Here is a 10,535-nt window from a genome sequence, read left to right as displayed (position 1 = left end):
ATGTCTATTTAAAGAACCCCCCTCCGAAATCCCGGGTCTCCTTTCCCCCCTAACCCTAAAAAATCCTCCGCCGCCGCCGGACACGCCCAACCCGCCACCGGACAAATCGCCACCGCCAACGGGGGCACGCCACGTGGCAGCGGGCGCCCCACATTGCCGTCGATTCCACGCGGGCCCGCTCGGCCCGTGGCCGGCCCCCGCGGCCCAGCCGCCAGGCGCCGCTCCGCGCCTTCCTCTTCCCCACGGCCGAGAAGCCTCGCCGCACCGCCGTCGTCGCCCGACCGCCCGGAGCCGCCGCGCGCCATTGCCAGCGTCGCCGACCACGGCCGCCGCGCCTCCTTCCGGCCATCGAGCGCCGCGCCTCCTCGCTCCGGCCGCCGCCCCCGCCGATCCGGCCACCTCTCCGGCTTCCCTCATCGTCCGGCGAACCCCACGACAACTCCGGCGAGCGCCAAGTCCGGCGACGTCTCCGGCAAGTCCGGCGAACCTCGAGGACCGCGCACTGCTACAGTAATCTCAGATCTAGATCTGGGGTTGACTTTCTCCCCGGAACCCTAATTATTTAGGCATCTTCATCGCATCGTAACTTTGCATCCGTAGCTCCATTTTGCGCGTATAGCATATCAAAATGTATGCCTCAGAGAGTACATCATTTCATCTCATTGCATCATTTTCATTTGAGCTCATCTTGATGCCCGAAATGCTGTTGGAAGAGAGCTATTTGAGTTAATTGTCAGATCTGCTGCACCAAATAGCTATTTGTCATTTTTGCCTTGATTATTGTGTGCATGATATGCCCCTGAGCTCTACATGAGTTTTGTTACATGCTTTGCCATCTTTACAGAGGTGCTATCCATGTATTTTTGTGACATGTGTGGTGACTAGCACAAGCTTGCAAAGTAGTGCATTCGTTAATGCTGATTTCAGGGACTTAGAATTTCTCTAAGTCCTTGATCTGTTTTTATCAATATGCCATATGTTCATGTTGTTTCCTAGTGATCCGTGCCTCTTTTGAGGACGATCAGTAATGATGCTTTGTTAACCTTGCGGTGCTCTATCCATCAATGTCTTTGCTTGCAATTATGGAGCACCCTAGCTTGAGTCAATCGAGCTCTACTTTTGCTATTTCATGAATCCTGGCAGATTGTCTACTTGTTAGCGATTTTGCCGAGGATGTTGTTGTTGATCCGTGCATGCTATGTTGTTGTTCTTGACATGTCTAGCTTATATAATATGTATTCTTGATGGGTGTGTGCTTAGTTTGTCATGCCTTGATCTGTAGTGAGTGCGTCGAGCTCGTAAACATGCCTACTCGTTAACATATTTGCATGCTCCAGTTTTTCACTAAGTCTGAGATCTGATTATGTTTTTGCCATGTTCACATGCTTGCAATTGTATTTTCTGATCCCTTTTGGCTCAAGGTCACTAAGGCACTTTTGTTAAGATCTTTGAGTAGCTCCATTCCGTGCTTTGCTTTGCCATGTTAAGTTCCTGTAGAATATACTTTTCATGCTCCAAAGTGTGCTACCTGATCTGAAATTCCAGGCTTGTGTTAATTTCACTAAGTCTGAAACCTGTTTATCAATTGCACTTTTGCCATGCTTGTTTGAACCTGTTAATGGATGAATTGGCCGTAGCTCAGTGTTCATATTTTGTCAAGCATTATGAGTGGATCCCTGCCATGTATTTTGTTGCCATGTTTGGGTGCTGTAGCATGTTTAACTTGTTGCATTTAGATGGCTACTTGTTGTTTATCGCAGACCGGTGCCATATTTGTTTTGCTTGCCATTTCCAAACCGTGCATCCGATTCCGGTGATCTTTATATCGATTTCAACCAAAATCACCTCACCTTTCCAGTGGCACTCTTGGATTTCCATGTTGAGGCCAGGTTCAATCATTCCTCGTCAAATCTTGCATATGCATCACATATCGCATCCCGCATAGCATACCATGTTTGCATCATGTTGTTTGAGCTTTGCACGTGGTTGATTGTGTTCCTTTTGCTTGTTTGTCTGGTTTGGGTAGAGCCGGGAGACGAGTTCGCTAACGAGGAGCCCGTTGAGTTTGCTTTCGAGGATCCAGTCAACTCTGACAACTTTGCAGGCAAGATGATCATACCCTCGAAATCACTTCTATCTTTGCTTGCTAGATTGGAGATCGTTCCTTGTTGGAACATTGTTTATTTGTTGGGATATCATTATATTATCTTGTTATCTTAATGCATCTATATACTTGGTAAAGGGTGGAAGGCTCGGCCTTTTGCCTAGTGTTTTGTTCCACTCTTGCCGCCCTAGTTTCCGTCATATCGGTGTTATGTTCCCGAATTTTGCGTTCCTTACGCGGTTGGGTGATAATGGGAACCCCTTGACAGTTCGCCTTGAATAAAACTCTTCCAGCAATGCCCAACCTTGGTTTTACCATTTGCCACCTAGCCTCTTTTTCCCTTGGGTTTCCGGAGCCCGAGGGTCATCTTATTTAAACCCCCCTGGGCCGGTGCTCCTCTGAGTGTTGGTCCGACCGAGCAGACTGTGGGGCCACCTCGGGGCAACTTGAGGTTTGGTTTTACTCGTAGGATGTCTCATCTGAGTGTGCCCTGAGAACGAGATAGGCGCAGCTCCTATCGGGATTTGTCGGCACATTCGGGCGGTGTTGCTGGACTTGTTTTGTCTTTGTCGAAGTTGTCTTGTAGAACCGGGATACCGAGTCTGATCAGAATGTCTCAGGAGAAGGTTTATCCTTCGTTGACCGTGAGAGCTTGTGATGGGCTAAGTTGGGACTCCCCTGCAGGGATTTGAACTTTCGAAAGCCGTGCCCGCGGTTATGGGCAGATGGGAATTTGTTAATGTCCGGTTGTAGATAACATGAACCTTAATTTAATTAAAATGAATCAACTGCGTGTGTTACTGTGAAGGTCTCTTCTCGGTGGAGTCTGGGAAGTGAACACGGTGTTGGAGTAATGTTTGTCGTAGGTTGTTCTATAGTTATTCGTTCGTGCTTTGCCTTCTCTTCTCACTCTCTTTTGCGAACAGGTTAGCCACCATATATGCTAGTCGCTTGCTGCAGCTCCACATATTACCTTGCCTTACCAATAAGCTTAAATAGTCTTGATCGCGAGGGTGCGAGATTGCTGAGTCCCCGTGACTCACAGATTACTTCCAAACCAGATGCAGGGCCCGATGACTCCGTTCCAGATGTTGCGCTTGAGCTCAAGTGGGAGTTCGACGAAGACTCACGCCGTTACTATGTGTCTTTCCCTGATGATTAGTAGTGGTGCCCAGTTGGGGCGATCGGGACCGTGTCGCATGTTGGGGTTGATCTTTTATTTTGGTACCGTAGTCGGACCATGAGTGTATTGGATGATTGTAATGCTATTTATGTACTTTGTGTGACGTGGCGAGTGTAAGCCAACTATGTACCTTTCCCCTTATTATCTATTTACATGGGTTGTTGTGAAGATTACCTTACTTGCGACATTGCTTTCAATGCGGTTATGCATCTAAGTCGTGCTTCGACACGTAGGAGCTATAGCCGCATCGAGGGCGTTACAAGTTGGTATCAGAGCCTTCCCCGACCTTAGGAGCCCCCCTTGCTTCATCGAATTAGCTGCCGAGTTGAGTCTAGAAAAATGTTTTGAGTCATTTTGGAATTATATATCGGAGAGTTTAGGAATTCTTTTTACTCCCCAGTCCCTTCATCGCTCTGGTAAGGCATCCTGACGTAGAGTTTTGACTCTTCTCTTCTCAAATTTCACTAAAAAAATTTAGGATCACGCGGGTATCTTGGAATCGTTCTGATCGATTTGTGACGAGAACATTGTTCTTGGTGCCTCCTGTCATTTAGGGGTTGTGGCAGTGTCCCGGGGAGTTGAGCTCCGAGGTGTTGTCGTCACAATTTTATTGTTGCAGTTCTGGAATACCTGAGTTTAGTTCGCCGACATCGAAAATCTCTTTTATGCAGTTGTTGGTGAGATAACCTCGACGCCACCCAGTACTGGGGTGGGAGTTCGGGAGTATTGCCATAACTTGTATAACGGATGCTTTTCGAAGGTTGAGGTAGACAATTTCCGAAGTTTTTCTCGGTTATGTGTTGAAGGATGGATACAGCTGGATGTAGGATTTGCTAGATTTGGGTGAGATATTATGCTTCCCCTATATCCCCAACACCTGATTGCATAACCGGAAAGGTTCGGGAGTTTCATAGGTGGGAATTCTTGTAGCTCTAGTTCTTCTTCCATGGGTATTTGGTTTGAGATTGGGTGATCCTTACCGAGTATTCGTTCTTGCTCCGTACCTTGTTGATTTTATTCCTCTGCCTAAATTCTAAGTGGCTTCTCAATTTATGGATATGTGACCATTTCAGTTGGAATGCATTCGTTCATTTTGTTCGGATGTGAAGACTATATGTTGTAATTTCTACCCATTGGATTCAGCTTCAATTTTTGTCTATCAGTGTGCTAATGGATGTCAACCTGTTCAGGATGGCTCCTCCAACGCGCACGACTCCGAATCCTGATCCGCCACCACCACCTCCACCTCCGGAGGCATGGCAAGCTGTGATGGCTGCTACCAATGCAAACATGCAGCTGATCATGCAACTTCTTCAAGAGCGCAACCAAGCGAACCAAGGCAACCAGGGCAACAATCAGAATCACTTTGCTACACTCAACCAGTTCCTTGCTAACCAGCCAAAGACCTTCAGCAATTGCGTTGAGGCAACTGACACTGATGATTGGCTCATGGACTTGTGCAAGCATTTCGAGTGCAGTAACGTCAGGCTGGGGACTTTGTCAAGTTCGCTTCCTTCCAACTGAAAGACCAAGCTTCAGAATGGTTTCAGCAGTACAAAGATTCCAGAGGAGGCCGTGTGATTTCCTGGGATGAATTCCGTCAAGACTTCAAAGCTCATCATATCCCTCAGAGTGTTGTTGAAAGCAAGCGTGAGGAATTCCGCAACCTGAAGCAAGGCTCTATGTCTGTTTACCAGTACAACATCATGTTTCAGAAGCTCGCTCGTTTCGCTAAGCAAGACGTCCCTGACAAGAAGAGCATGATTTATCAGTTCAGGGGTGGCCTCAGAGAAGATCTTCAACATGCTCTCGTGCTTTTCGAGCCTCAGAAGTATGATGAGTTTTACAAGATGGCACTGAAACAAGAGACTGCTCAACTCAAGTGCGATGCTTCCAAGAAGCGAGTCAGAGATGCAACTCCTTCTTCCTCAACTCAAGTGGCTAAGCAGCAAAAGTATTGTCTTCCTCCTCCTCCGTTTCGTCAGCCGTATCAGCAGAAGAGCAAAGGTGGCGGTGGATCTTCCCACCCACCCAACCCTGGCTTTCAGAACAAGACTTCGTCTCAAGCTCCAAGGTCGAGTGCTCTGTATCACCGTCCGCTTTCAGAGGTCACGTGCAACAAGTGCCAACAGAAGGGTCACTATGCCAACAAGTGCTTCAATCAGAGGCGTCTCCCTCCTCCTCCTCCTGTGAGATCGGCAAGTACAGCTGTGGTCAAGCATAACCCCAAGTACGCCAAGGTCAACTTGCTGAATGCAGCTCAGGCAGAGGACTCGTCAGATGTCATCATGGGTAACCTTCCTGTTAATGATGTTCCTGCAAAAGTAGTTTTTGATACTGGTGCATCGCATTCTTTCTTGTCATGCCCATTTGCATCGAAGCACAATGTTGATACTGAGATTATGCCCAAAGTCATGCAAGTTGTTTCTCCCGGCAAGCTTTTGACTTCTAGTTTGGTTGCTCCCGATATCTCTATCACGTTGGGCGACTACAAGTTTCTGTCCTCTCCGGTGGTTCTTGGCAACTCAGATATTGATCTTATTCTCGGAATGGATTGGCTTTCTAACCACAAGGCGCATCTTGATTGTGCTGCCAGGCAGATTCAATTGACTCATTCGTCTGAGGATGTAATTGTCTTTGCCACTCGTGATGATACCATCCGTTTATTTTCTCTCAATGAGAAGGGTGAACTGGATGCCATCTCGCAAATTCCAGTCGTTTGTGAATATCAAGACATCTTTCCAGAAGAGCTTCCAGGAATGCCTCCGCACCGGCCAGTTGAATTCATCATTGATCTTGAGCCTGGCACGGAACCGGTGTGCAAACGTCCTTACAAGCTCGGACCTGAAGAGTTGAAGAAGCTGAGGAAACAACTCGATATTCAAGAGCAAATGGGTCTCATCCGACCTAGTTCCTCTCCGTGGGGTTGTGGAGTACTTTTTGTGAAGAAGAAGGATGGAACGGACCGACTTTGTGTTGACTACCGTCCATTGAACAAGAAGACTATCAAGAACAAGTACCCACTTCCCAACATCAATGAGCTGTTCGAACAACTCAAAGGTGCCCAAGTATTCTCCAAGCTTGATCTCCGTATGGGTTATCACCAGATTCGAATCCGTGAGCAAGATATTCCCAAGACGGCTTTCAGAACAAGCTATGGTTCATATGAATACACTGTCATGTCTTTTGGCCTCGTCAACGCTCCTCCGACTTTCTCTCGCATGATGAACTTCATCTTCAACGCCTACACAAATGACTTCATTTTGGTCTATCTCGACGGCATTCTGGTCTTTTCGAAGAACAAGGAAGATCATGACAAGCACTTGCGTTTGGTGCTCGAGAAGCTCAGGGAACATCAATTCTACGCCAAGTTCTCAAAGTGCGAGTTTTGGCTCGATGAGGTTCTTTATCTTGGGCATATCATCTCTGCCAAGGGCATTGCGGTGAATCCTGAGAAGGTGTCTGCAATTGTGAATTGGGAACCACCTCAGAACATGAAGCAACTCCGCGGCTTCCTCGGTCTCGCAAGCTACTGTTGAAGGTTCGTGGAGAACTTTTCAAAGATCGCAAAGCCTCTTTCAAACCTTCTCTAGAAGCACGTCAAGTACGTTTGGTCTCCGGAATGTGACATCGCTTTCAACACTTTGAAAGAGAAATTGGTCACTGCTCCAGTTCTGACTCCTCCTGATGAATCCAAACCGTTCGAGGTCTTTTGCGATGCCTCTCTCCGAGGTCTTGGTGCAGTGTTGATGCAAGAGAAGAAAGTTGTGGCTTATACCTCTCGCCAGTTAAAGCCCAACGAGAAGAACTACCCCACTCATGACCTCGAGTTGGCGGCAGTTGTGCATGCTCTTTTGACTTGGAGACATCTCTTATTGGGAAGAAAAGTGGACATCTTCACTGACCACAAGAGTCTCAAGTACATCTTCACTCAGCCTAATCTCAACCTCAGGCAGACTCGTTGGGTCGAAATGATTCAAGATTATAATCCAAGTATCGAGTATACTCCAGGAAAGGCCAATGTGATTGCTGACGCTTTGAGCAGGAAGGCTTACTGCAACAGTCTAATTCTCAAGCCTTATCAACCCGAGCTTTGTGAAGCTTTCCGCAAACTTAATCTGCAAGTTGTTCCTCAAGGTTTCCTCGCCAACCTTCAAGTCTCTCCTACCTTGGAAGACCAGATTCGCCAAGCCCAGCTTCTTGATGCTATGGTGAAAAAGGTGAAGATTGGGATTGCCAAGAGTCAGCCCAAGTACAAGTGCTACCGCCTTGATGACAAGGACACTCTCTTCTTCGAGGATCAAATTGTTGTGCCCAAGGGTGACCTTCGTAAAGTTATCATGAATGAGGCTCACAATTCACTCCTCTCCATCCACCCTGGGAGTACGAAGATGTATCAGGACCTCAAGCAGGCTTATTGGTGGACTCAAATGAAGCGCGAGATTGCTCAGTTCGTGAATGAGTGTGATGTCTGCAGAAGAGTGAAGGCAGAACACCAAAGGCCAGCTGGTCTCCTCCAACCTCTTGCCATTCCAGAATGGAAGTTTGACTACATTGAGATGGACTTCGTGACTGGGTTTCCAAAGTCCAAGCGTGGCAATGATGCTATATTCGTTGTCATCGACAAACTCACTAAAGTGGCTCACTTTCTGCCTATCAAAGAGTCTATCACTGTAGCTCAATTGGCGGAGCTTTATACCTCTCGAATTGTGTCTCTGCACGGTATTCCATAGGTGATCTCTTCAGACCGTGGCAGCATCCTTACCTCCAAGTTTTGGGATTCTTTTCAGAAGGCCATGGGCACCAACATCTGCTTCAGCACAGCTTTCCATCCTCAAACTAGCGGTCAAGTCGAGCGTGTCAATCAGATTCTTGAGGATATGCTCAGGGCTTGTGTGATCTCCTTCAGTATGAAGTGGGAGGATTGTCTTCCATATGCTGAGAAACCTACTAAAACTACTTCGAGAAACCTACCAATTCGAGAAACAATACAAACCGAATTCTCCTACAACAACAGTTTTCAAGCAAGTTCGGGCAAGGCTCCATTCGAAATTCTGTATGGCAGGAAGTGCCGTACACCTCTTAACTGGTCAGAAACCGGTGAACGTCAACTTCTGGGAAATGACTTAATCACAGAGGCAGAAGAGATGTGCAAGGTCATTCGTGATAACCTCAAAGCAGCGCAATCGCGCCAGAAGAACTACTATGATAGTAAGCACCGTGATTTGGCCTTCGAGATCGGAGACCATGTTTACCTCCGCATCTCTCCAATGAAAGGTACTCGTCACTTCGGTATCAAAGGGAAGCTTGCCCCTAGATACGTGGGTCCTTTCAAGATCGTCAGCAAGAGAGGCGATCTCACATATCAACTCGAGATTCCTTCAAACTTTGCAAATGTGCATGACGTGTTCCATGTCTCTCAGCTCCGCAAGTGCTTCAAGACTCCTGACCGCACCGTCAACTTCGAAGACATTGATCTCCAAGAAGACCTTTCTTATCGTGAGCACCCCGTTGTTATTCTTGAAGAGACTGAACGCAAGACTCGCAATAAGTCAATCAAATTCCTCAAAGTCAAGTGGTCACATCATTCCGACCGTGAAGCCACCTGGGAACGCGAGGATCACCTCCGTTCTGAGTACCCGGTGTTCTTCCAGTCCTAGATCTTGGTACGAGATCCTTTCGTAGTGGTGGAGTGTTGTAACACCCCGGATGTAATTTACCTTATATGTACTCCAACTCTTGCCGTTTCCGGTGCTAAGTTATTTTATTTCCTCGGGTTCGGGTTTTTTTGTCTCCGTGTGTTGTTGCTGTTGTCATGCATCCCATATCATGTCATCATGTGCATTGCATTTGCATACGTGTTCGTCTCATGCATCCGAGCATTTTCCCCATTGTCCGTTTTGCATTCCCGCGCTCCTATCTCCTCCGGTGGTCCTATCTACCTTCTTTTCATGTGTGGGGGTTAAACATTTCCGTATTCGACCGAGACTTGCCAAGCGGCCTTGGTTCACTACCGGTAGACCGCCTGTCAAGTTTCGTACCATTTGGACTTCGTTTGATACTCCAAGGGTTAACAGAGGGACCGAGAAGGCCTCGTGTGTGTTGCAGCCCAACACCCTTCCATTTTGGCCCAAAACCCACCAAAACCCTCTCCATCATCTAGAGCGTTCGATCATGATCGCGTGGCCGAAAACCACACCTCATTTGGACTCTTCTAGCTCCCTCTATGTCTATTTAAAGAACCCCCCTCCGAAATCCCGGGTCTCCTCTCCCCCCTAACCCTAAAAAATCATCCGCCGCCGCCGGACACGTCCGACCCACCACCGGACAAATCGCCGCCACCAACCGGGGCGCGCCACGTGGCCGCGGGCGCCCCACATCGCCTCCAATTCTGCGCGGGCCCGCTCGGCCCGAGGCCGGCCCCCGCGGCCCAGCCGCCAGGCGCCGCCCCGCGCCTTCCTCTTCCCGCGGCCGAGCAGCCTCGCCGCGCCGCCTTCGTCGCCCGGCCGCCTGGAGAAGCCGCGCGCCATCGCCGGCGTCATCGACCGCGGCCGCCGCGCCTCCTTCCGGCCGTCGAGCGCCGCGCCTCCTCGCTCTGGCCGCCGCCCCCGCCGATCGGGCCACCTCTCCGACCTCCCTCGTCGTCCGGCGAACCCCACGACAACTCTGGCGAGCGCCAAGTCCGGCGACGTCCCCAGCAAGTCCGGCAAACCTCGAAGTCCGCGCACTGCTATAGTAATCTCATATCTAGATCTGGGGTTGACTTTCTCCCCAGAACCCTAATTATTTAGGCATCTTCATCGCATCGTAACTTTGCATCCGAAGATCCGTTTTGCACGTGTAGCATATCAAAATGAATGCCTCAGAGAGTACATCATTTCATCTCATTGCATCATTTTCATTTGAGCTCATCTTGATGCCTGAAATGCTGTTGGAAGAGAGCTATTTGAGTTAATTGTCAGATCTGCTGCACCAAATAGCTATTTGTCATTTTTGGCATGATTATTGTGTGCATGATATGCCCATGAGCTCTACATGAGTTTTGTTATATGCTTTGCCATGTTTACAGAGGTGCTATCCATGTATTTTTGTGACATGTGTGGTGACTAGCACAAGCTTGCAAAGTAGTGCATTCATTAATGCTGATTTCAGGGACTTAGAATTTCTCTAAGTCCTTGATCTGTTTTTATCAATATGCCATATGTTCATGTTGTTTCCTAGTGATCCGTGCCTCTTTTGAGGATGATC

Source organism: Triticum urartu, chromosome 7A, assembly GCF_056163025.1.
Source record: "Triticum urartu cultivar PI428250 chromosome 7A, HENAU_Tu73, whole genome shotgun sequence".
Lineage (NCBI taxonomy): Eukaryota > Viridiplantae > Streptophyta > Magnoliopsida > Poales > Poaceae > Triticum > Triticum urartu.
The sequence above is the reverse complement of the archived record's forward strand: the minus strand, read 5'-3'. Positions refer to the sequence as shown.